Source organism: Monodon monoceros, unplaced genomic scaffold (assembly GCF_005190385.1).
Source record: "Monodon monoceros isolate NGI ecotype Baffin Bay Population unplaced genomic scaffold, NGI_Narwhal_1 Super_Scaffold_18, whole genome shotgun sequence".
Classification (NCBI taxonomy): Eukaryota; Metazoa; Chordata; class Mammalia; order Artiodactyla; family Monodontidae; genus Monodon; species Monodon monoceros.
In genome coordinates, this window is record NW_021703774.1 from 51,141,798 (window position 1) to 51,165,689 (window position 23,892).

A 23,892-nucleotide genomic window follows, 5' to 3' on the forward strand; every position below is an offset into this window, starting at 1 on the left:
GAGAGAGGGGAGGGCTGCAGGCTTCTTGCGTGTCTCTTTTCATGGGATGCTTTTATGGGCTTGGGAAAGAATTGGTCGGTTAGTTAAAGTTAGCTCTACAAAGATTGCCTTAGAAAGAAAATGAAAGAGAACCTTCATAACCAGTCACAGGGGAGAGAGGTCATTGCAGAGAGGAGCAGGAGATGATGTAGGGAAAAAACTTAATGAGACAAGCACTAGGCATGATAACAGACTGGCTTGAAAAGGGGAAAAGAGAAAAGGATTCTGGGCTGCCCCAGGGCTGCCTAAGCTGCATCAAAAGTAGAGATAAAAGGTAGCTCAGCTATCTTATTAGAATAGGGGGATGTCTGCACCTTATGCTTTTCTCCTCCACCCCCTTCCCAGGCTAAATCTCAAACCCAAGGGCATTAGGGATGTGAGATGAAGAGACTAGAGCTGTCTGTTTGGGAGGAAGCAGAATCCACTCATTGTGGCAATATTGACTGAGCGCAGTTTGAAGCCATTTCGCGCATTGGACCTCATTACCCGCGTCTGCCTTTGAGTCAATGTCCCTAGTCTGGTTATCGCCTGGGTGGCACCCACCCCTGCCGGACACAGGTGAATGCAAAGTGTCCTCAAGGAACTCTTTCCTGGTGAGCAGGGCCTCAGCTGGCCTGCAGAGGAGGCGTGGCGGGTAGAGGCCAGCAGTTCTGGAAACAGCTGGTGTGTGTGTCATCGACAGAGTCCCTCTTCCTTTGATGTGAAAGATTACCTGCACAAAAGCCACTGTCAGCTGCAAAAACACGGTAATAAGTATTTTTTTTCCTGATGAAATAAAGCAATTACCGCAGACTAGGCAACACCTAAGTGACCCCAGTGGTAACCAGAGCAATTTGCTGTGAAGTTGGTTTTCACTAAAATAGAGGACATTTCATGGAAGCAGCCTTGATGCCTGACTGCAGACATGGAGGAGGGTCGTCGCTTGCCATTGGGCTCCTATAAGGGAGGGAGAGAGGGGACAGGGGAACAGGAGTGGAACGTAAAGCAGAGCAGAGGAACACAGTAAACGGTTGCAAAACAACTTTGTACCAAACACCTCCAAGTGGCCAGCCCCACCACTGGTTGAGGGCTGTACCCACTATGGATGTGGGCCTGTCACACGGTATCCTGCTCACTTGAGAACTGCCGCAGCCACAGGAGACGTAGCAAAATTCTGCCTGACAAATGGAACGGCTTATGCTTTGTGGAATCCTTCCTTTGCCGAGCCATTGACCAGATGTTTGTAGAACTGAGGTGAGGGCTTGGGGTGATACACGTGGGGAACGCTTAACCTCTCATCCCAGTCTTTTATGTGCTCCCACTCTCTATCTTAGCATCTGTAGCAGAGAAGATCACCATCCCATCACTTAGAGCACTGACTGAATACTTTAGAAAGCACAAAGTTTCACTGAGGCCATCTAGCAGAAGAGTGCCCTGTTTGGGGATACACTTGTAGGGATTGTTTTGTAAATACCTCATCATTTCTACCCTTAAGAGTGGTGGCAGACCAGCATCATCAGCGTCAGCTGGGGGCCTTTCAGAAATGCAGATTCTAAGGCTCCAGTGAACTAAACATGCGACTTAACAAACTGCCGGGGGGTTGCTATGCGCACTGAAGACTAAGAAGCACTGCCTTAGCTGTCTTCAGTGCTGTTTCTCTCCATGGCTTTATGGTGGAGCAAGCCTGGTCTAGGGACTTAGCCCTATATCAAAACCTTAGCTCCTTTACTTAATGACATTGACCAATGACATTGACCACTGACCGTTATATCTCTCCAGTATAAAATCATGCCAGGGTGGTTGTGAGAATTCAGTGAACTAATTCATATCAAGTGGCTTGCAATGAAAATGAATTAACAAACAGTCTTCCTACTACCAAGTCTTCTTGTTAAAGAACCTTTGAGTGAAATACCCTGCCCCCTGTTCCTAAAAAGCTAGCTTTTATAGCAACTGGTGTTTTCAAGTGTTATAGGAGGGTTACATAGAATTTCACTTTGCTTGATCGATCTTATTGCTCTCAAACTTAGCCAGGCTTTCACAGCAATCTTCTTCTAAATCATGTCTACTTCATAATTAAAGACAAGATACTGGCTTATTTTCTGGTCTGTTGAGCCCATATTGGAAGCAATCTGGAATCAGAGGACCTTTCACATTTCCTTTTCTCTAAAACGGACAGTGGTATACCTGCTTGGGCTTTGGGCTGTGACAGTCTTGGGTCCAGACTGTAGTTCTGCCATTCACTAAAGTATGACTTGGAGGAGTTATCTACTCTCTGTGAACTTATGTATAATCGAACATGGATGTAAAAAATCCTATTTAATAGGGTCATTGTAAAGAGTAAGTGAGACACAAGAGGGAAGAGATATGGGAACATATGTATATGTATAGCTGATTCACTTTGTTATAAAGCAGAAATGAACACACGATTGTAAAGCAATTATACTCCAATAAAGGTGTAAAAAAAAAAAGAGTAAGTGAGAATCTATATACATTGATAGCACAGAACCTTACGCATAGTAGGTCCTCATGCATATTTATTTCCTCCTGCTTTGTATCTAGAAATAACTCTAACCATTTCTGGGATGTGGTGATCAAAACTAATATTTACTCTAGAACATCACTGGAAAAGGAAGGTTTGCCTGTCAGGGACACCTGCATAATTTTTGACCCTCTATTACTCACTGGCCATTTCAGAATCAGAGTTAATGTTATGTTAGACACTCCAGCCAAAAGGGTATAATGATTTGGTCTTATGACTCGTTTTAATAAATTAACCTTGAAACGTTACATATTTTTACACTTAGGAACTCATTCTAACTTAGTCCTCGTTTGATTTTTATAACTTATTTTAAAGTTCTCTTTGTACGTTATCTTTCCTCCGTAAGTCTTGTGATGGCCTTTGGCCAAAAGAAATAAAATTATGACCTAGTAACACGTGTTACAATGTGTGGTTCAAATTTACCTACCAACTTTGAGTTCTCAAAGTACTAGACTTCAATGAGAAAGAATCAAATATTAATGTGTTTTATAGGTAGATAAATAAGGGAGGGAAAGGATGGAGAAGGGAGGACAAATAACAAGTGGGTGATAATAAGTAGTGTAAGAGGAAAATATTCACAAGTATAATTAAAGATAAAAGATGCCTTCAGCTGAGCTTTTCAAGGAAGTGGAAAAATCAGTGAGTCTGAGAAACTTGGCCAGGCTATCTAATTTAATAGTTTTGAAATTGGAAAGATGAAAGCTCTTCTACCAAAAGTGGTAAAACAGTGGGGAGAATCATATAATATTATGAAACGAAGGAACCATGAGAGTTCAAGTCTGTTTTCTTATCTTGAGTCATGCCTACACTTAGTGCCAGACAGATGAGAACCCATTTCTGCTTTTTAAACAATGTTAGAGGAAGATATTTTATGGTCTCTTGATTCCAATTAGCATTCCAGAATTTTGAAAGTTTTAAACAATTTCCAGTCACAGAGAGCTTTTCCTGAAATCTAACCTAAGTCTCGCATTTCTTGCTCAACAGTGATTTTTATAGACAGCTTACTGCTAAGCACTGGCGTTTGAAAATGCCATCCTAGAGCATTTTCACATCCAAAGCAGTGAAGTTGTCTGTCCCTTGGGATAGTGTATGTGTGCATGTGTGTGTATGTGAAACACAATTTACCTCCTTTAAAACCACTTTGAGGGTTTTATCAGGTGTGTCTCAAACATCTTCTAACAATGTGTCACAAATGTAACATTGGTGATTTTATACACACTTTCCTAGTAAGTATTTATATTCCTCTACTATTTCCTGAACAAATGAGTTTCTTAGATTACCTATTTTCTGCAAGCTTTAAGTAGAGACTTTTAAATGTAGCATACTGTATTTGAAAAATCAATATTCATAATTTAAAGAATTTCACTTAGGTCTGTTCTCAATCTTAGTTTTTACCAAACTGATGAGGCCTGACATCCTCTGTCTATTCCAGATGTTCTTTGGGGTCAAATAACCCCACGCTCTGTTGAATTTCTTCCCATTTTCTGTATGCTGTTCTGTCTCCTTTTCTTGCTTATCTTCCCCTACCTCACCTCAAAATCACAGTTCTTCAGGACTCAGCCTTAGACCTTCTGCCTGTTCTCCAGAGGTGATCTCATTTATTCTCTTGGTTTCCATTGCTACCTAAATGCCTACAACTGCTAATCTATTCCTCCAGTCCAGATGGTCTTCTGAACTCAAAAGCCGTATGTATAGTATTTGTAAGGCACTAAAAGTTAACATGCCCCAAACTGGATTCCCCATTTCTCCCTTTACCTTCCATCCCTCTTCCTTCTGTTTTCCCCACCCCAATAAATGGCACTGCCCATTATTTACAATAGCCAAAAGGTGGAGAGGACCCAAGTTCCCATCAAGAGATAAATGGATAAATAAAATGTGCCATGTACATGTAATGGAATATTATTTAGCCTAAAAAAGAAGGAAATTCTGACACGTGCTACAACATGGATACCCTTGAGGACATTGTGCTGTGTGAAATAAGCCAGTCACAAAGGACAAATACTGTGCAATGCCATTTATATGAGGACAAATACTGTGCAATGCCATTTATATGAGGTACTAGAGTATTCAGATTGATAGAAACAGAAAGTAGAGTGGTCACTTCTAGGGGCTGAGAGGAGCAGGGAATGGGAAGGGAGGGTAACTGTTTAATGGATACAGAAGTTTGCTTTGGGAAGATGAGGACAATTCTGGAGATGGATGATGGTGATGATTGTACAACAATGTGAATGTACTTAATGCCCCAGAAATGTCCACTTAAAAGTAGTTAAGAGGTTAAATTTCATGCTGTATGTATCTCACTACAAATTTTAAAATGATAAAAAAATGTAAGGGAACACGTTGAAAGACACCACATAAAACAATCAGCCAAACCCAGAATGTGGAACATACACGAGTTTCACTAAAACATCAAGGGCATACGCGGAGCGGCGGAGCCCGTGAGCCATGGCCGCTGAGCCTGTGCGTCCGGAGCCTGTGCTCCGCAACGGGAGAGGCCACAACAGTGAGAGGCCCGCGTACCGCAAAAAAAAAAAAAAAAAAAAAAAAAAATCAAAGCCATAAAAAAAGGAAGAGGGAAGGACTATTATGGAATAAAGGAGACCTAAGAGACAAAAATAAATTAATTTATAGAAATGAGTAAACAACAATACCTTCCACCTAGGCTCTTAAGCCAGGAATCTAGAAGTCATGCTGGAATCTTTTTGCCCCGTGTGTCCATTTATGTTTGCACACATGCGCTGTTCTTACAGAAACCCCCTTCGTTCTCACTTTGAAGCAAGCAAGCTCCAAAGGAGTTGGATAAGGGAGAGATTTTTATGTTTTAAAGTTGAAGGGAAGACTTTACAAACAAGGTGAGCCTGCTAAGGGCCTTGAATGCTGGGTGACATAGAATTACTTAAGAACTGGTTGTTGGAGATGAGATTCTAGATAGAGGGACAAGATGCGGTAGGAATAAGCTTGACACTGAGTGGCAGTGATGGATGTGGAGCTGCAGGAAAGCCTTTTTGCCTGGCCAGGCTGGTCATGCTGACTTCTTGTAGAGTTGGGCCCTCTGGAGCGATGTGGGCCAAGGGCCACTCAGTGCAGTTGCATTTGGTTTTGTAGATAGTCGAATGCGTGTACACATTTGACATTCTGTGATGTAAAGGAGTCAGAGAGAAATGAGATCATATCTAATTCTGGAAGCTTCTGGAAAATAGGGGTCATACTATACAAATAAATGGGGGACCTGAAGAAGTTGATTGTGAAAGGATAGATCTTACAGGGAAAAAGGTGGCTTGTGCAATCAACTCTGTACTTTAGGGAGAAGGGAAGGAGAGGGGACACTTTCAGAAGATGACTTACCTTCTAAGGCTGTTTTGCAGATGCAGGCCAGATGAGCATCCAAAGGGATGTTGCTATGACAAGACACAACTAGGATGTACTTGATAGCGAATCTGGATTGAAATGCAGTGGAAACCCCATTCTGAGAATTAGGATTCCTTAACAGATGAGGGGTAAGCTTGCTATTAAACATGTTAAGAGCATGTTTCTTATGTGTGACGTCTAAGTGTGATGGAACATGGCCTTTATTAAATTTGTCACACCCTCTTTCCCCTGGACCATTCTTAGATTTTAAGTTCCCTCCCCTATGATAGGTTAATTCTCCTTTCTTTTTTTTTTTTTTTTTTTTGCGGTATGCGGGCCTCTCACTGTTGTGGCCTCTCCCGTTGCGGAGCACAGGCTCCGGACGCGCAGGCTCAGCGGCCATGGCATACGGGCCCAGCTGCTCCACGGCACGTGGGATCTTCCCGGACGGGGGCACGAACCCGTGTCCCCTGCATCGGCAGGCGGACTCTCAACCACTGCGCCACCAGGGAAGTGCCTCCTTTCTTTCTTTGAACCAACAGTTTTGTCTAAATCTATCAATCAGGGTCCCAGCAGAAAACAAGTTATATACTCCAACTGAGTCTTACAGAATTTACTAAGGGATTATTTAAAAGGTACAAAAAGGAATAGTGCAGTATGCAGAGGCTATTAACATTAAAGTGTTGTGACCATCCTTAGGCCTGAAGGGGAAGAGAAGGAGGCAGTTACTAGAACCCAGAGATGGTGAGGGCTGTTGGGACAGAGCTGTGACCTCCACTGAGGGACACGCCCAGCCCAAGGCTGGCCCCTGGGGAATCTCACCCTTCTTCATCCCTCTGTTCTCACACAGGTCAGCCTCCCTGGGCACAGAGCAAGATGAAGAAAAGTGGGTGGTGTATCAGAGCAGCAAATGGAATATTTCTATTGGGTTTCCATGCAGATCTCTTGCCATCTCTTCTTTAGTGTTGCAACTTTATTCTGAGCACAATTTAAAAACGTTTTACCCTTTCATAATTTTGCTTTTATATTATCATATGTACTTACTTATTCATTGAAATTTCAAAATGGAGTCTTTTATAGGTAGGTCAGGCCTGCCAGTCTTAACCTGAGCTATAAGCCCCCACCAGAACTTCTTAGTATGTAATGCACTCAGGAATAGCCAGCTTCTAATGTTGATTCAGACTCAGGAGGTCTACGGAGGGACCTGAGAGTCTTCATTTCTAACACGTTCCCTAGTGATATCTATGCAGCTGGTCCATGGACCACATTTTGAGGAGCAAGGTACTGCATGATTTGAAAATGGCCTTCAGATAAACTACCAGCTACCTCAAATTGGTTAGGTGAGGTAGTGGAAGGGTCCACCTTTCCACTGATGGCCTGCCATCTGCTACTTCATTATTTCTTGGCTTTGCCACCAGTTCCCAGAATTCATGTGGACCACGTACTTCTCCAAGTCTCAACACGTCTGCCTTCTATATGGGATTTAATGCTGCTCCTTTTCCTGGATTTGCGAGGGAATGATGACAGCAAATTACTATGATTATCTTCTGCGAATGGTGTCTTATAAGATCTGTTATCTGCCTCACTGTTGCTGTCATTTGAACACCATTCAGCTTGATGCTTACCTGAGCCAAAAAAGCTAATGATGTTTTGGTGGCTGCATCAGTGAGTTGCAGAAAATGAGGAGTCTATAATCTTAGGGTAAGCTTCCCTTTAACAGGGTAAGGTATCACAGACTAAACTTTTGCTGTATCTTAACATATCTTACAAAACAAGTGACCAGTTTATCAGAGGCTGAAGCTGTACACAGAGTGAGGAAAGTATAGGAAAAGCCTGAGGGACTTGTTCCTCTGAATTTTATTTCAAACAGTAAGCTGGTAGGTCAGTAAGTGGAACTCTGAAAGCCAGACCTAGGGAAGTTACAAGATGGGATAGAGAGGGGGTTCACTCTGGGATGACATGAATGCCATGGGGCCTTGTGTCTGTGGACTCAGATAGCAGTGAGGCCAGTGGAACTAAAAATATGGGAAGTGAAAGTGGAAAAGAGGAATACAAAGGATGAATCTCTGTCATAATCAGTTGCAAAAAGCAACAACATTTAAGAAAGTAGCTATTTTAATGTAAATAATATAAATTACTATTCATTGAGTGCTTTCAGTATGGCCAGTTCTCTACATACATTCTTTCAGATCATCCTGCCAACTCTGAAGAGTAGCATAATTAAAAGCCCAGACTCTAAACTGCTTGGGTTTAAATCTGGTGTGAACCAATTCCTAGAAATCTGGCATTTTGAAGCGTTTAACCTTCCTGTGCTGCATGTTTTTTACACGGTGAAATGGACATGAAAATAGTAACAATCTTGTAGGGTTCTCTCCAGGAATAAAGGACTTGATAAGTGAAAATTATTCAGAACAATGCTGGCATAGACTAATCTCTCAATCTGTGCTAACAATAATTATTAGCATCTCATTGAGTTTGATTTCTTGCTTAAATGTGAGTTCTTTCCATGAAGCCACGTTGTCTCTTCCGGTTTATAGTGGGATGACCATGTTAGTTATGGTGGAGAGGGAGGCTTTTTTTTTCTTTTTTAACATCTTTAATGGAGTATAATTCCTTTACAATGGTGTGTTAGTTTCTGCTTTATAACAAAATGAATCAGCTATACTTATACATATATCCCCATATCTCCTCCCTCTTGCGTCTCCCTTCCACCCCCTCCCTATCCCACCCATCCATCACAAAGCACTGAGCTGATCTCCCTGTGCTATGCGGCTGCTTCCCACTAGCTATCTATTTTACATTTGGTAGTGTATATAAGTCCATGCCACTCTCTCACTTTGTCCCAGCTAACCCTTCCCCCTCCCTGTGTGCTCAAGTCCATTCTCTATGTCTGCATCTTTATTCCTGTGCTGCCCCTAGGTTCTTAAGAACCATGTGTTTTTGTTTTTTAGATTCCATATATATGTGTTAGCATACAGTATTTGTTTTTCTCTATCTGACTTACTTCACTCTGTATGACAGACTCTAGGTCCATCCACCTCACTACAAACAACTCAATTTCGTTTCTTTTAATGGCTGAGTAATATTCCATTTTATATATGTGCCACATCTTCTTTATCCATTCATCTGCCGACAGACACTTAGGTTGCTTCCGTGTCCTGGCTATTGTAAATAGAGCTGCAATGACATTGTGGTACATGACTCTTTTTTTTTTTTTTTTTTTTTGTGGTACGCGGGCCTCTCACTGTTGCAGCCTCTCCCGTTGCAGAGCACAGGCTCCGGACGTGCAGGCTCAGCAGCCATGGCTCACGGGCCCAGCTGTTCTGCGGCATGTGGGATCTTCCCGGACTGGGGCACGAACTCGTGTCCCCTGCATCGGCAGGCGGACTCTCAACCACTGCGCCACCAGGGAAGCCCCATGACTCTTTTTGAATCATGGTTTTCTCAGGGTATATGCCCAGTAGTGGGATTGCTGGGTCGTATGGTAGTTCTATTTGTAGTTTTTTAAGGAACCTCCATACTGTTCTCCATAGTGGCTGTATCAATTTACATTCCCACCAACAGTGCAAGAGTGTTCCCTTTTCTCCACACCCTCTCCAGCATTTATTGTCTCTAGATTTTTTCTTTTCTTTTTTTTTGCGGTACGCGGGCCTCTTACTGTTGTGGCCTCTCCCGCTGCGGAGCACAGGCCCCGGACGCGCAGGCTCAGGGGCCATGGCTCACAGGCCCAGCTGCTCCGCGGCATATGGGATCTTCCCGGACCGGGGCACGAACCCATGTCCCCTGCATTGGCAGGCGGACTCTCAACCACTGCGCCACCAGGGAAGCGCTCTAGATTTTTTGATGATGGCCATTCTGACCAGTGTGAGATGGTATCTCATTGTAGTTTTGATTTGCATTTCTCTAATGATTAATGATGTTGAGCATTCTTTCATGTGTTTGTTGGCACTCTGTATGTCTTCTTTGGAGAAATGTCTATTTAGGTCTTCTGCCCTTTTTTGGATTGGGTTGTTTGCTTTTTTGTTATTGAGCTGCATGAGCTCTTTGTAAATTTTGGAGATTAATCCTTTGTCCATTGCTTCATTTGCAAATATTTTCTCCCATTCTGAGGATTGTCTTTTGGTCTTGTTTATGGTTTCCTTCGCTGTGCAAAAACTTTTAAGTTTCATTAGGTCCCATTTGTTGATTTTTGTTTTTATTTCCATTTCTCTAGGAGGTGGGTCAAAAAGGATCTTGCTGTGATTTATGTCACTGAGTGTTCTGCCTATGTTTTCCTCTAAGAGTTTGATAGTGTCTGGCCTTACATTTAGGTCTTTAATCCATTTTGAGTTTATTTTTGTGTATGGTGTTAGGAAGTGTTCTAATTTCACACTTTTACATGTCCCTGTCCAGTTTTCCCAGCACCACTTATTAAAGAGGTTGTGTTTTCTCCACTGTATATTCTTGCCTCCTTTATCAAAGATAAGGTGACCATATGTGCGTGGGTTTATCTCTGGGCTTTCTATCCTGTTCCATTGATCTATATTTCTGTTTTTGTGCCAATACCATACTGTCTTGATTACTGTAGCTTTGTAGTATAGTCTGAAGTCATACTGATTCCTCCAGCTCCATTTTTTGTTCTCAAGATTGCTTTGACTATTTGGGGTCTTTTGTGCTTCCATACAAATTGTGAAATTTTTTGTTCTAGTTCTGTGACAAATGCCAGTGGTAGTTTGATAGGGATTGCATTGAATCTGTAGATTGCTTTGGGTGGTAGAGTCATTTTCACAATGTTGATTCTTCCAATCCAAGAACATGGTATATCTCTCCATCTGTTTGTATCATCTTTAATTTCTTTCATCAGTGTCTTATAATTTTCTGCATACAGGTCTTTTGTCTCCTTAGGTAGGTTTATTCCTAGATATTTTATTCTTTTTGTTGCAGTGGCAAATGGGAGTGTTTTCTTAATTTCACTTTCAGATTTTTCATCATTAGTGTATAAGAATGCCAGAGATTTCTGTGCATTAATTTTGTATCCTGCTACTTTACCAAATTCATTGATTATCTCTTGTAGTTTTCTGGTAACATCTTTAGGATTCTCTATGTATAGTATCACGTCATCTTCAAACAGTAACAGCTTTACTTCTTCTTTTCCGATTTGGATTCCTTTTATTTCTTTTTCTCTCTGATTGCTGTGGCTAAAACTTCCAAAACTATGTTGAATAATAGTGGTGAGAGTGGACAATATTGTCTTGTTCCTGATCTTAGTGGAAATGGTTTCAGTTTTTCACCATTGAGAATGATGTTGGCTGAGGGTTTTTTCATATATGGCCTTTATTATGTTGAGGTCAAGTTCCCTCTATGCCTACTTTCTGGAGGGTTTTTATCATCAATGGGTGTTGAATTTTTTCAAAAGCTTTTTCTGCATCTATTGAGATAATCATATCGTTTTTCTCCTTCAGTTGGTCAATGTGGTGTATCACATTGATTGATTTGCATATATTGAAGAATCCTTGAATTTCTGGGATAAACCCCACTTGATCATGGTGTATGATCCTTTTAATGTGCTGTTGGATTCTGTTTGCTAGTAGTTTGTTGAGGATTTTTGCACCTATGTTCATCAGTGATATTGGCCTGTAGTTTTCTTTTTTTGTGACATCTTTGTCTGGTTTTGATATTGGGGTGATGATGGCCTCATAGAATGAGTTTGGGAGTGTTTCTCCCTCTGCTATATTTTGGAAGATTTTGGGAAGGATAGGTGTTAGCTCTTCTCTGAATGTTTGATAGAATTCTCCTGTGAAGCCATCTGGTCCTGGACTTTTGTTTGTTGGAAGATTTTTTTTTTTTTTTTTTTTTTGTGGTACGAGGGCCTCTCACTGCTGTGGTCTCTCCCGCTGCGGAGCACAGGCTCCGGATGAGCAGGCTCAGCGGCCATGGCTCACAGGCCCAGCCACTCCGCGGCATGTGGGATCTTCCCGCACCGGGGCACAAACCCACATCCCCTGCATCGGCAGGCGGGCTCTCAACCACTGCGCCACCAGAGAAGCCCTGTTGGAAGATTTTTAATCAGAGTCTCAATTTCAGTGCTTGTGATTGGTCTGTTTATATTTTCTATTTCTTCGTGGTTCAGTCTTGGGAGGTTGTGCTTTTCTAAGAATTTGTCCATTTTTTCCAGGTTGTGCATTTTGTTGGCATATAGTTGCTTGTAGTAATCTCTCATGAGCCTTTGTATTTCTGCAGTGTCTGTTGTGACTTCTTTTTCATTTCTAATTCTATTGATTTGAGTCTTCTCCCGTTTTTTCTTGATGAGTCTAGCTAATGGTTTATCAATTTTTTTATCTTCTCAAAGAACCAGCTTTTAGTTTTATTGATCTTTGCTACTGTTGTCATCATTTCTTTTTTCATTTATTTCTGATCTGATCTTATGATTTCTTTCCTTCTGCTAACTTTGGGGTTTTTTTGTTCTTTAATTGCTTTAGGTGTAAGGTTATGTTGTTTATTTCAGATGCTTCTTGTTTCCTCAGGTAGGATTGTATTGCTATAAACTTACCTCTTAGAACTGATTTTGCTGCATCCCATTGGTTTTGGGTTTTCGTGTATTCATTGTCATTTGTTTGTAGGTATGTTTTGATTTCCTCATTGATTTCTTCAATGATCTCTTGGTTATTTAGTAGTGTATTATTTAGCCTCCATGTGTTTGTAGTTTTTACAGATTTTGTCCTGTAATTGATATCTAGTCTCATAGCGTTGTGGTCAGAAAAGATACTTGATACAATATCAATTTTCTTAAATTTACCAAGGCTTGATTTGTGACCCAAGTTATGATCTCTCCTGGAGAATGTTCTATGAGCACTTGAGAAGAAAGTGTATTCTGTTGTTTTTGGATGGAATGTCCTATAATTATCAATTAAGTCCATCTTGTTTAATGTGTCATTTAAAGCTTGTGTTTCCTTATTTATTTTCATTTTGGATGATCTGTGCATTGGTGAAAGTGAGGTGTTAAAGTCCCCTACTATTATTGTGTTACTGTCGATATCCCCTTTTATGGCTGTTAGCATTTGCCTTATTTATTGAGGTGCTCCTATGTTGGGTGCATGAATATTTACAGTTGTTATAGATTCTTCTTGGATTGATCCCTTGATCATTAAGTAGTGTCCTTCTTTGTCTCTTGGAATACTCTTTGTTTTAAGGTCTGTTTTGTCTGATATGTGATTTGCTACTCCAGCTTTCTTTTGATTTCCATTTGCATGGAATATCTTTATCCATCCCCTCACTTTCAGTCTGTATGTGTCCCTAGGTCTGAAGTTGGTCTCTTGTAGACAGCATATATAGAGGTCTTGTTTTTGTATCCATTCAGCCAGTCTATGTCTTTTGGTTAGAGCATTTAATCCATTTACATTTAAGGTAATTATTAATATGTATGTTCCTATTACCATTTTCTTAATCGTTTGGGTTTGTTATTGTAGGTCTTTTCCTTTTCTTGTATTCCTGCCTAGAGAAGTTCCTTTAGCATTTGTTGTAAAGCTGGCTTGGTGGTGCTGAATTCTCTTAACTTTTGCTTGTCTGCAAAGGTTTTAATTTCTCCGTGAAATCGGAATGAGATCCTTGCTGGGGAGAGTCATCTTGGTTTTAGGTTTTCCCCTTTCATCACTTTAAGTATGTCCTGCCACTCCCTTGTGGCTTGCAGAGTTTCTGCTGAAAGATCAGGTGTTAACCTTATGGGGATTCCCTTGTATGTTATTTGTTGTTTTTCCCTTGCTGCCTTTAATATTTTTTCTTTGTATTTAATTTTTGATAGTTTAATTAACCTGTATGTTGGCATTTTTCTCCTTGGATTTATTCTGTATGGGACTCTCTGTGCGTCCTGGATTTGATTGACTATTTCCTTTCCCATATTAGGGATATTTTCAACTACAATCTCTTCAAATATTTTCTCATTCCCTTTGTTTTTCTTTTCTCCTTCTGGGACTCCTATAATTCAAATGTTGGTGCGTTTAATGTTTCCCAGAGTTCTCTAAGACTGTCCTCAATTCTTTTCATTCTTTTTTAAAATTCTGCTCTGTGGTAATTATTTCCACTATTTTATCTTCCACGTCACTTATCTGTTCTTCTGCCTCAGTTATTCTGCTATTGATTCCTTCTTAGAGTATTTTTAATTTCATTTATTGTGTTGTTCATCGTTGTTTGTTTCATCTTTAGTTCTTCTAGGTCCTTGTTAAATGTTTCTTGTACTTTTTCCATTCTATTTTCAAGATTTTGGATCATCTTTACTATCATTACTCTGAATTCTTTGTCAGGTAGACTGCCTATTTCCTCTTCATTTGTTAGGTCTGGTGGGTTTTTACCTTGCTCCTTCCTCTGCTGTGTTTCTCTGTCTTCTCATTTTTCTTAACTTACTGTGTTAGGGGTCTCCTTTTTGCAGGCTGTAGGTTCGTAGTTCCCGTTGTTTATGGTGTCTGACCCCAGTGGCTAAGGTTGGTTCAGTCGGTTGTGTTGGCTTCCTGGTGGAGGGGACTGGTGCCTGTGTTCTGGTGGATGAGGCTGGATCTTGTCTTTCTGGTGGGCAGGACCACATCCAGTGGTGTGTTTTGGGGTGTCTGTGATCTTATTATGATTTTAGGCAGCCTCTCTGCTAATGGGTGGGGTTGTGTCCTGTCTTGCTAGCTGTTTGGCATAGGGTGTCCAGCACTGTAGCTTGCTGGTCATAGAGTGGAGCTGGATCTTAGCGTTGAGATGGTGATCTCTGGGAGAGCTTTCACTGCTATTACGTGGAGCCGGGAGGTCTTTGGTGTACCAGTGTCCTGCACTTGGCTCTCCCACCTCAGAGGCACAGGCCTGACACCCGGCCAGATCACCAAGACGCTGTCAACCGCATGGCTTAGAATAAAAGGGAGAAAAAAAGAAGGAAATAGAGAAAAAAATAAAAGAAAAGAAAGTTATTAAAATAAATTTTTTTTAATAATTATTAAAAATTAAAAAGTAATTAAAAAAAAAAGAGCAACCAAACCTAAGAACAAATCCAGCAGTGATAACAAGCGCTAAAAACTATACTAAAAAACAAAGAAAAAAACAAAATAAAAAAAATGGACAGACAGAACCCTAGGACAAATGGTAAAAGCAAAGCTATACAGACAAAATAACAAAGCATACACATACACACTCAGAAAAAGAGAAAAAGGAAAAAAAAATATAGCTATATATATATATATATATATATATATATATATAAAGAGAGCAAGAAAATCAATAAACGAATCTACCAGTGATTATAAACTCTAAATACTAAACTAAGATAAACATAAAAGAAAAAAAATTCGATGCAGAAAGCACCCCCAAGTTTACAGTTGCTCCCAACGTCCACCACCTCAATTTTGGGATGATTTGTTGTCTATTCAGGTATTCCACAGATGCAGGGTACATCAAGTTGATTGTGGAGATTTAATCCGTTGCTCCTGATGTGGCACGGAGAGATTTCCCTTTCTCTCCTTTGTTCGCACAGCTCCTGGGGTTCAGCTTTGGATTTAGACCCGCCTCTGCGTATAGGTTGCCTGAGGGCATCTGTTCCCTGCCCAGAGAGGACGGGGTTAAAGGAGCAGCTGACTTGCGGGCTCTGGCTCACTCAGGCCGCGGGGAGGGAGGGGTACAGAGTGTGGGCGAGCCTGCGGCGGCAGAGGCTGGCGTGACGTTGCACCAGCCTGAGGCGCCCCGTGTGTTCTCCCGGGGAAGTTGTCCCTGGATCACGGGACCCTGGCAGTGGCGGGCTGCACAGGCTCCTGGGAGGGGAGGTGTGGCTAGTGACCTGTGCTCGCACACAGGCTTCTTGGTGGCTGCAGCAGCAGCCTTAGCGTTTCAGGCCCGTCTCTGCGGTCTGCCTGATAGCTCCAACTAGCGCCCATCTCGAGCTCATTTAGGCCGTGCTCTGAATCCCCTCTCCTTGCAAACCCCAAAACAATGGTCTCTTGCCTCTTAGGCAGGTCCAGAGTCTTTCCTGCACTCCTTCCCGGCTAGCTGTGGCGCACTAGCCCACTTTAGGCTCTGTTTACGCAGCCAACCCCAGTCCCCGGGGTCTAACCTCCGAAGCCGGAGCCTCAGCTCCCAGCCCCCGCCCGCCCCGGCGGGGGAGCAGATAAGCCTCCCGTGCTGTTGAGTGCTGGTTGGCACTGATCCTCTGTAAGGGAATCTCTCCGCTTTGCCCTCGGCACCCCTGTTGCTGCGCTCTCCTCCGCGGCTCTGAAACTTCCCCCCACCCTGGTCTCCGCCAGTGAAGGGGCGGAAGCTTTTCCTCCTTCACAGCTCCCTCCCAGAGGTGCAGGTCCTGTTCCTATTCTTTTGTCTCTGTTTTTTCTTTTGCCCTACCCAGGCACGTGGGGGGGTTTCTTGCCTTTTGAGAAGTCTGAGGTCTTCTGCCAGCGTTCAGTAGGTGTTCTGTAGGAGTTGTTCCACGTGTAGATGCATTTCTGATGTATTTGTGGGGAGGAAGGTGATCTCCACATTTTACTCTGCCATCTTGAAGGTCTCCCCGAAAGGGAGTGTTAACAGTGTCAAAATACCCACTGGATATTTTCCCTTTATGTTTACGGCATAATAAGCGTCTATCTATAAAGGAATATGGGGAAAATGATTTGAGACTGTAAAACATAGTGATCATGATTCTTTAGTGATTCTCGGGAGCTAAGGCAAAGGAAATCCATGCTTGCAGTGGTATATCAAGGCTCTCAGTTTGTGGCACAGTTCTTTTAGGGAATGAAAAGGAACTAAACCCTCTTATGGAACTATTTAGTCCTTGAACCAGGAAGGTATTTCAGATGAGTTCTGTGAGACTCAAAAGGTAATTATTTACCAAGTATCCAGAGTAACATCAAGTATTGGGTAAGTCCCATAAAAGCATATTATTTAATCCTCTCTCACTCCTTCATGGTAGCTAAATATTGTCACATAATCCCCCATCAGTGAGGAAATGATGGGCCTGGAATTCCTAAGTGACTTCCTGATCAAGGGCAAACAGCAACTTGGAGAGGGAACCACCGCTTGTCTCCATAGCCAGTGGGCCTCCATTCTGCCTATTAACTCTGTGAGCCAGGCTAAGTAGTCGGAAGAGCAATGTGCATTTGGAAAAGAAGAAACTCATTTCAAAATGACCCTTGACAAAAGGTAGTGGTGATCAAGAAGGGATAAAGATAAGGCCCAGGGGAGTGCTATTTCACAGTTGGAAAGCTGGGGAAGACGTGGGCATTGCCTCATCTAAATCTTTTCATCCTACAGAATACCTAGACCTCAAGGTCATGTGCAGTTAGCGTCAGCATGGAGACAAGAGCCCCTTCCTGGACTAACATTCATTCCACTCTATCTCTCTCCCCATAAAGTGCAGTTGCTTTTGCTGGGAATGAGAGGCTGTCAGTATAAGCGTCTGTGGCACCCTTTTAGTAGGAAATAGTTAAACTGGGGAAAATCATACCTTTTAATTATTGAAATCCTTTATTGATGCTGAGACATTGTTTGGTGAACATACATGGAGAATATTCATAGATATTATATATTACTAAAGCTCCCTCTTATTGACTTCTGCAACACAACATAAACACGCAGAGCCCAATAAAACATGACTTTGTCTTAATAGCATTATGAATAAATTATTAAGAACTTTTTTTCTTCTGCAGTGATTTTACTAGTTTTTTTTTAAATAAAATCAAACCTTCTATAGGACTGTAATTAAAAGTAAAAGAACATGCAGCAGTTTTTAGCCATGATACTCAGGAGATTAATAAAGAACTGTCAAAACTCAGACGAAAGAATATCCTCTGTTTGCTGAGGGATTCCTTGAGAATGGCTTTCAAGGGGGCCATAACCTCTGTGATTGCTTACGCATCTCACCAACTGTGGCTGAAGTCTGTGCTGGAGAACTTGCCCAGAATGGCTGCTGCACCATGCTTGTTGGATGCCAATGGATGTTGCCAAGGTGGAGGAGTGGGTCTTCTTTTTTCTGCATTATTCTCATCTAGCACAAGCCTGGCCCATAGCAGGGCCTCTTCAAATGCTTATTGGATCAGTTACTGTACTACAGGCCATACCCTTTAACTACAAAGCCAGGTACCATAGTTTGGATTTCCTACTGAGTCGGCCTGGGGATCTGCTCAGAGCTAGTATACACAGTGAATAACTGTGATGAGAGATGGAAGACCCAGTTTAATGAGCAAGGGCTCCTGTCTCAGCCAGACCTATATTTTAGTGATGGCGGCACTGTCTTAATGCAAGTTACTTTGTCACTTTGACCCTCATTTCTTGAAAAATGATAATACCCACTTTTCAGGGGCTGGTGAGAGGACTGTGTGATAAACATGTAAAATGACCTAACTCAGAGCCTGGGAGCTTGTTCTTAGTATTCACCTATGCTTGCCACCAGGTGGAAGCCCTGGAGGAGAGTCACCTGATCAGGAGCCAGCTATTAAGTCTGATTTATCTATTGCTTTACTACTTTTGCATACCCATTGAGTACCTGCTGCTCCATCCCTGTAGCTCAGTGTATCCTCTTCTCTGTTCTCACGTTAGATCAGTTTTAATTGAGTCTCTGTGGCTGCTGTCTCTGGTGTGGGTTCAGTCAACTCTCCCAGTGCCCAGTCTGGCCAACCCTGCCAGAGAGCTTGCAGAGGACAAATGTCCATCCTGTGATTTTGTATGCAAGGGCAGGGCTACTGTAGGTCACTTTTAGCCTGGCCAATTTCACTCCGATTTTTCTTCTGATTTCTTCATTTAGTCCCCAGATATATCTCCGCATCATCCATTTGCTTTTGTGTCTCATTATGAGCTAGGGGGTCACTCTCAAACCTTCTCTGTTGGGAGGTGAGAACATGTGTGATCTGTGCAAGACCAACACCAATCTGCATTGTTCAAGGCTCCCTGTATTGGAGGTCACTCAGCACCCAAACAGTGCTTCTCTCTGCAGATATAAGCTGGTTCTTTTAACACCTTTGAGGACAGGTAGGAGTTCTTATCATCCTTTTGCAGTGTGGAGAAGCTGAGGTAGGGAGAGTCAGATGTTTATTCTGGGTCATAGCATCAGCCGTGATGGTCAGGGAATAGCTTGCAGGGGACGCCTGCTCCTAGTTGGAGTTGATACCTCAAAGCAATACAGCTGGTTTACGGTTTCTCTGAAGTCTTTTGGGGTGGCACCATTGGCTTCTTCCTCTTTGGATGTTGGCCCGTTCTGTAGTGCTAGGAGTGATTTTTTTCCTTGAGTCTAAAGGAAGTTAGACACATTGAACGTGGATACCTAAACTTTTGAGGCCTGCCTTTTGGGAGGTACCCACACCTTGGATACCATCATTTCTGAAAGAATATTGGGCTTGATTGAGAAAGTGTTTTAGCCCAGTGATGACAATTATTAAAAACTTATACCTTCACTACCCCTGCTATTTAAGACTGTTTTTCAGGCAAAAGGGTGGTTGTGTTTTTTCTTGCACTTGGAATACTCCCTGGTGTTAGGATAGACTTAAAGCAGAGTTGAAAAGAACCCTTTGGTTCTTTTCTCTAGGGAATGCAGACATTTTGTCAAAGGGCTATTGACCTCTATAGAAACTGTGCTATATGAAAACAGCCTGAGGAGTCAGTGGTCCCAAATTTGAATCTCTCTTCCCTTATTTAGTAGCAGCATAACTTGCATAGGCTTCATCCTCTCTCAGAGTCTGTTTCCTTCTCTGTAAAATGAGGCCCATAGTACCTGCCTTTGAAAGCTATTGTGAAGATTATATAAATGCCTAACACTGTATTGGCTCATAATAAGTACTGCGGACGCGCAGGCTCAGCGGCCATGGCTCACGGGCCCAGCCGCTCCGCGGCATGTGGGATCTTCTCGGACTGGGGCATGAACCCGTGTCCCCTGCATCAGCAGGCGGCCTCTCAACCACTGCGCCGCCAGGGAAGCCCGGTGCAGTCATTCTTTATCTTACTGATGGCACATCGCTTCTACTAATGTGTCACTCTCGCCCTATGATGTTTTTATAGGAAAATGTTTAGGGTTTCAGACTTTTTAAATGACATATACATAAACTCATATGAACTTACAAATCATAAGCGTATAGGTCAATGCATTTAAACAAAGATAGCGACCCTGTATAACCAGGACCCTGATCACGAAAGAAAAGAGTTAGCACCCTCCCCCAAATCCTCCTTGTGCCCCTTTCAGTCACCACCGCCCCCCTGCCAAGGGGAAGCATTAACTGGATTTTTACCACCATAGATTAATAGGATCACTTTTAAATTTTACATAGCAGAATCATACAGTGCAAACTTTTCCCGTAGGTGGCTTCTTTTACTCTACAATATGTTTTTGTAAAAATCTGTTCGTGTTACTGAGAGTAGCTGTAGTTTACCCACTATCAACTGCAAAGTGGTATTCCATTGTGTGATTATATCACAATGTGTTTATCCATCCTATTTTTGATGGCCATTTGAGTAGCTTCCAGTTTGGGGCTATTTTGAACAGGGCTGCTATGAACATTCTTGTGCATGTCTTTTGACTCATATAGAAATGCATTTTAGTCAGGTATATACCGATGAGTGGAATTTCCGGTGTATAGTGGATGCAAGTGCCTAGCTTTCATAGCTACTGTCAAATAGTTCTCCAAAGCTGGGTTTTTGGTTTTAAAAAGACAAAGTCATATTAGTGGTAACAAGACCAACCTTGCATCAGTAATCATCTTATACTTAGAAATGGAATCCTCTTGCTAAAGCTGTACTTTATGTGCTACTCACAAATGGAATTTCAATACCCAGTTCTATCGCATATTAGTTGTCCTTACCTAGGAGTAATAATGGTCTTCTCTCATCCTGGACTCCTGAAGGCAAAACATTTTCCATGCAGGTACCAACCTTTCTCTGGATGTGAAAGCTTCAGCTTGTTCATTTTTATGGTACAATAAAAGCCCACTTTAAAAAAATTGGCCAGCAGGGGATTAGGGTATCAGTAGAAAAATTCTATGTGTATGCAGTTGCTAAGTTATCTTTATCCTGCTTGTTCTGTTCTGGAAGTGTATGACTAGGAGCTGTCAGTTGTCTTAAATGTTTTAATGAATAATACTTAGTTGCCTAAGGCTTTTTTAAAGCAAAGTACATAGATGTGTTTTAAATGCAGAGGGAGATGGAAAATAATAGATGGTCTGCCTTAACAAAAGCATCACCAAATGCCAGCTAACTGACCTCATTTCCCTGTTTCCAGCACAGTGAAATTTCATTATCATCATCATCTTTATTAACTAATTTTTATTATCAGTCTGTAAAACACTAAGGGGTTTATAGTAGAGTGAAGTGAAATGGACCATGTGTTGAAATTGGAATTAGGTACCTGGGAACAAGTCTGTCTGCCATTTACTAGTTCTGTATCTTTGGGACAATCACTTAACTTCTTCTACCTCAGCTTCCACAATTTTAAAAAGGAAGGGTTAGATTCCAAGACATGTAAGAATCTTTCCAGCTTTAGAAATCCTGTGATTCGAATTTTAATCAATTTGGGTAAGTTGATCGAAATGCATACAACCAAATTTTTTCTTGTAATTAAATATATTATTATTATTTTTACTTTCATAGCTTAAGAAGATAGATGCCCATGCTTTTCTGAGTTCAATGACTTTCACATGGACTTTCTTAAATAAATAAGATGAGAATGCTTGTCCTAAGTGAATTAAGGACAACAGTAAGAATCCTTCTACTTCCCAGTTATAGTTTCCTTGAAATTGCTCTTTTTTTATTTAGTAAAGAGGGAAGTGGAGCAGAGGAGGGGGAAATCCACTGGGCAATAATATTGGGAAAACATTGAACTGTCCCAACCTCAAATATCTTCTTAGTTTTTATTTAATATTAGTATTTATTTATTTAGAAAAATATACATTAAGCACCAGCTATTTGTCAGGGACTTAAGATCTAGAAATAGGTTAACAGAAACTCACACAGTCAATGAAAGCCTGCACAGTCAATGAAAGTCTCTTGTGTCTAAAAATACAACAGATCTGATATTTTGCATGATTTTCCCTTTTAAAATAACAAAATAATGGAATATACTATATATGTTCATTGTGGAAAATTTCAGACCTGATTTTTTTTTTTTTGAACATCCTGTACACATCATAAAATCTAAGCTAGGACTTTAAAGGAAGATTATATATTGATTTATTCTTTTCTACCTGCATGTTTTGCCCTGGAATATAATTATATTGAAAGGCTGGTAAGAATGATGTTTTTGGAGAAAAAGAGTACATAAAAATCAGCTTTGGAGTTTTTTAACATAATACTTTGTGTTTAATTTTTAATTATGGAGGCATAAGAGATTATATCCAGTGTGTTGAGAATTGATATTGCTTAATGGAAACGTTTTCTTCCCTACTCTTATATATATTATTCATAGAAAAAAGTGGTCTTTTATGAAAGGGCGGCTGGTCCTTTAAGAGAGGAACTTCCTCACAGTAGCTGCTAACAGTGGTTTTGATTTGCTGCCCGACATTCACTTACAGGCTCATTTAACATTAATAGGTGATCTCGGTTCACTTCATGACCTCTTGGAACCTAAATCACAGGCAGGGTCATTTAAGAGATTTGGGGAGAGTAGACAGCCAGTTACCAACTTTGGGGAGCTCCGGCTAGAAAAGAATCGCTATACAAATGAATACTTAACTATATCAAGTTGGAGCCCATCAAGTCCCAGGCGCCGCAGCTGCACCTGGAGTACAGCTTCTAAGCTCAGCTCAGCGCCGCAGAGGGCATGCGCCAGGTCTACTACTTCGGCCTGTGAGGGAAGTACTACAACGCCACGGAGCTGGAGCTGCTCGGCCTGGCCTGGAGGACCTGTTCCACTCGCGCAACCAGAAGTTGACGCTCAAAATGGTGCTCAGGGTCGCAATCCAGCTGGTCAGGCGCATGAAGTACATGCACACCAAGGGCCTCACCTACCGGGACGTGAAGCCCGAGAACTTCCCGGCTGGGCTGCCGGGCACGCCATCCACAATCATCGACTGACTCCGGCCTAGCCAAGGAGTCCATCAACCCCGAGACCAAGAAGCACATCCCGTACTGCGAGCACGACGTGCTACATAAGCCTCAACTCTCACCTGGGCAAGGACCAGAGCCGTTGTGATGGCCTGGAGGCGCTGGGCTACGTATTTCCTGTGCGACAGCCTGCGCGGGCAGAGGCTCAAGGCCCACACGCTCAAGAAGCGCCAGCGGAAGATCCGGGACACCAAGCGGGCCACGCCCACCGAGAGCTTCCCCGAGAGGTTCCCGGAGATGGCCACGTACCTGTGCTACGGGCGGCGCCTGGAGTTCTTCGAGAAGCTGAACTCTGACTACCTGCACAAGTTCTTCACTACCTCTGACCTCAGCCGCTTTGTGTTTGGTTACCAGTCCGACTGGGCCGGGAAGCCCCGGCCCACGCCTATGGCACGGTCCACACCAACCTGCCCTCGCAGCCTCAGGCTCGGGACAAAGCCTTGCTACACAGCAAAAACCAGGCACTGAACTCCATCCACGGGGAGCTGAATGCCGACGACACCACCGCTGGTCACTTCAGTGTCCCCATCACAGTCCCTGCAGACGTGGAGGTGGCTGACGACACCAAGTGCTGCTGTTTCCTTCAGAGGAGAAAGAGAAAATCGCTGGAGCCACGCAAGTGACCCTGGAGCGGTGGTCCCTGAATCCTCCCGCTGCAGCCCCTCGGGCCAGCTTGGCCATGGCCATGTGGCCGCAGCCGGACGCAGACTGCCAGGCCGGCAGAGCTGCCCTCCCCACGTGGGATCACTTACTTTACATAAGACTTTGGACGAGATTCCTTACACCTGTGTCTAGGCCGCCCTTCCAAGAGCATTAGCTACTTAAAACAAGGAGAAAAGAAAACTCCAGCGGCCGCTCTGCCTTGCGTCTCCGCCAGTGTCCGTTGAGTAAGTAGTGCAGCCGCCGGCCCCGTTAGTGCCATAAAGTGCAGCTTTTCTCCCTCTATCCGGAGGCCGTTTTCTCCTGGGGTCGCTGTG

At 42.5% G+C, this 23,892-nt stretch overlaps 1 protein-coding gene and 1 pseudogene across 3 annotated transcripts in view; both read left to right on the forward strand.

Moving 5' to 3' along the window:
- The window catches only part of ASTN1 (astrotactin 1), a 323,626-nt gene that overhangs the window by 63,010 nt on the left and 236,724 nt on the right, over positions 1-23,892 (forward strand). The gene's annotated exons all lie outside the window — the stretch shown is intronic.
- LOC114898800 lies at positions 17,708-23,538 on the forward strand (annotated as a pseudogene).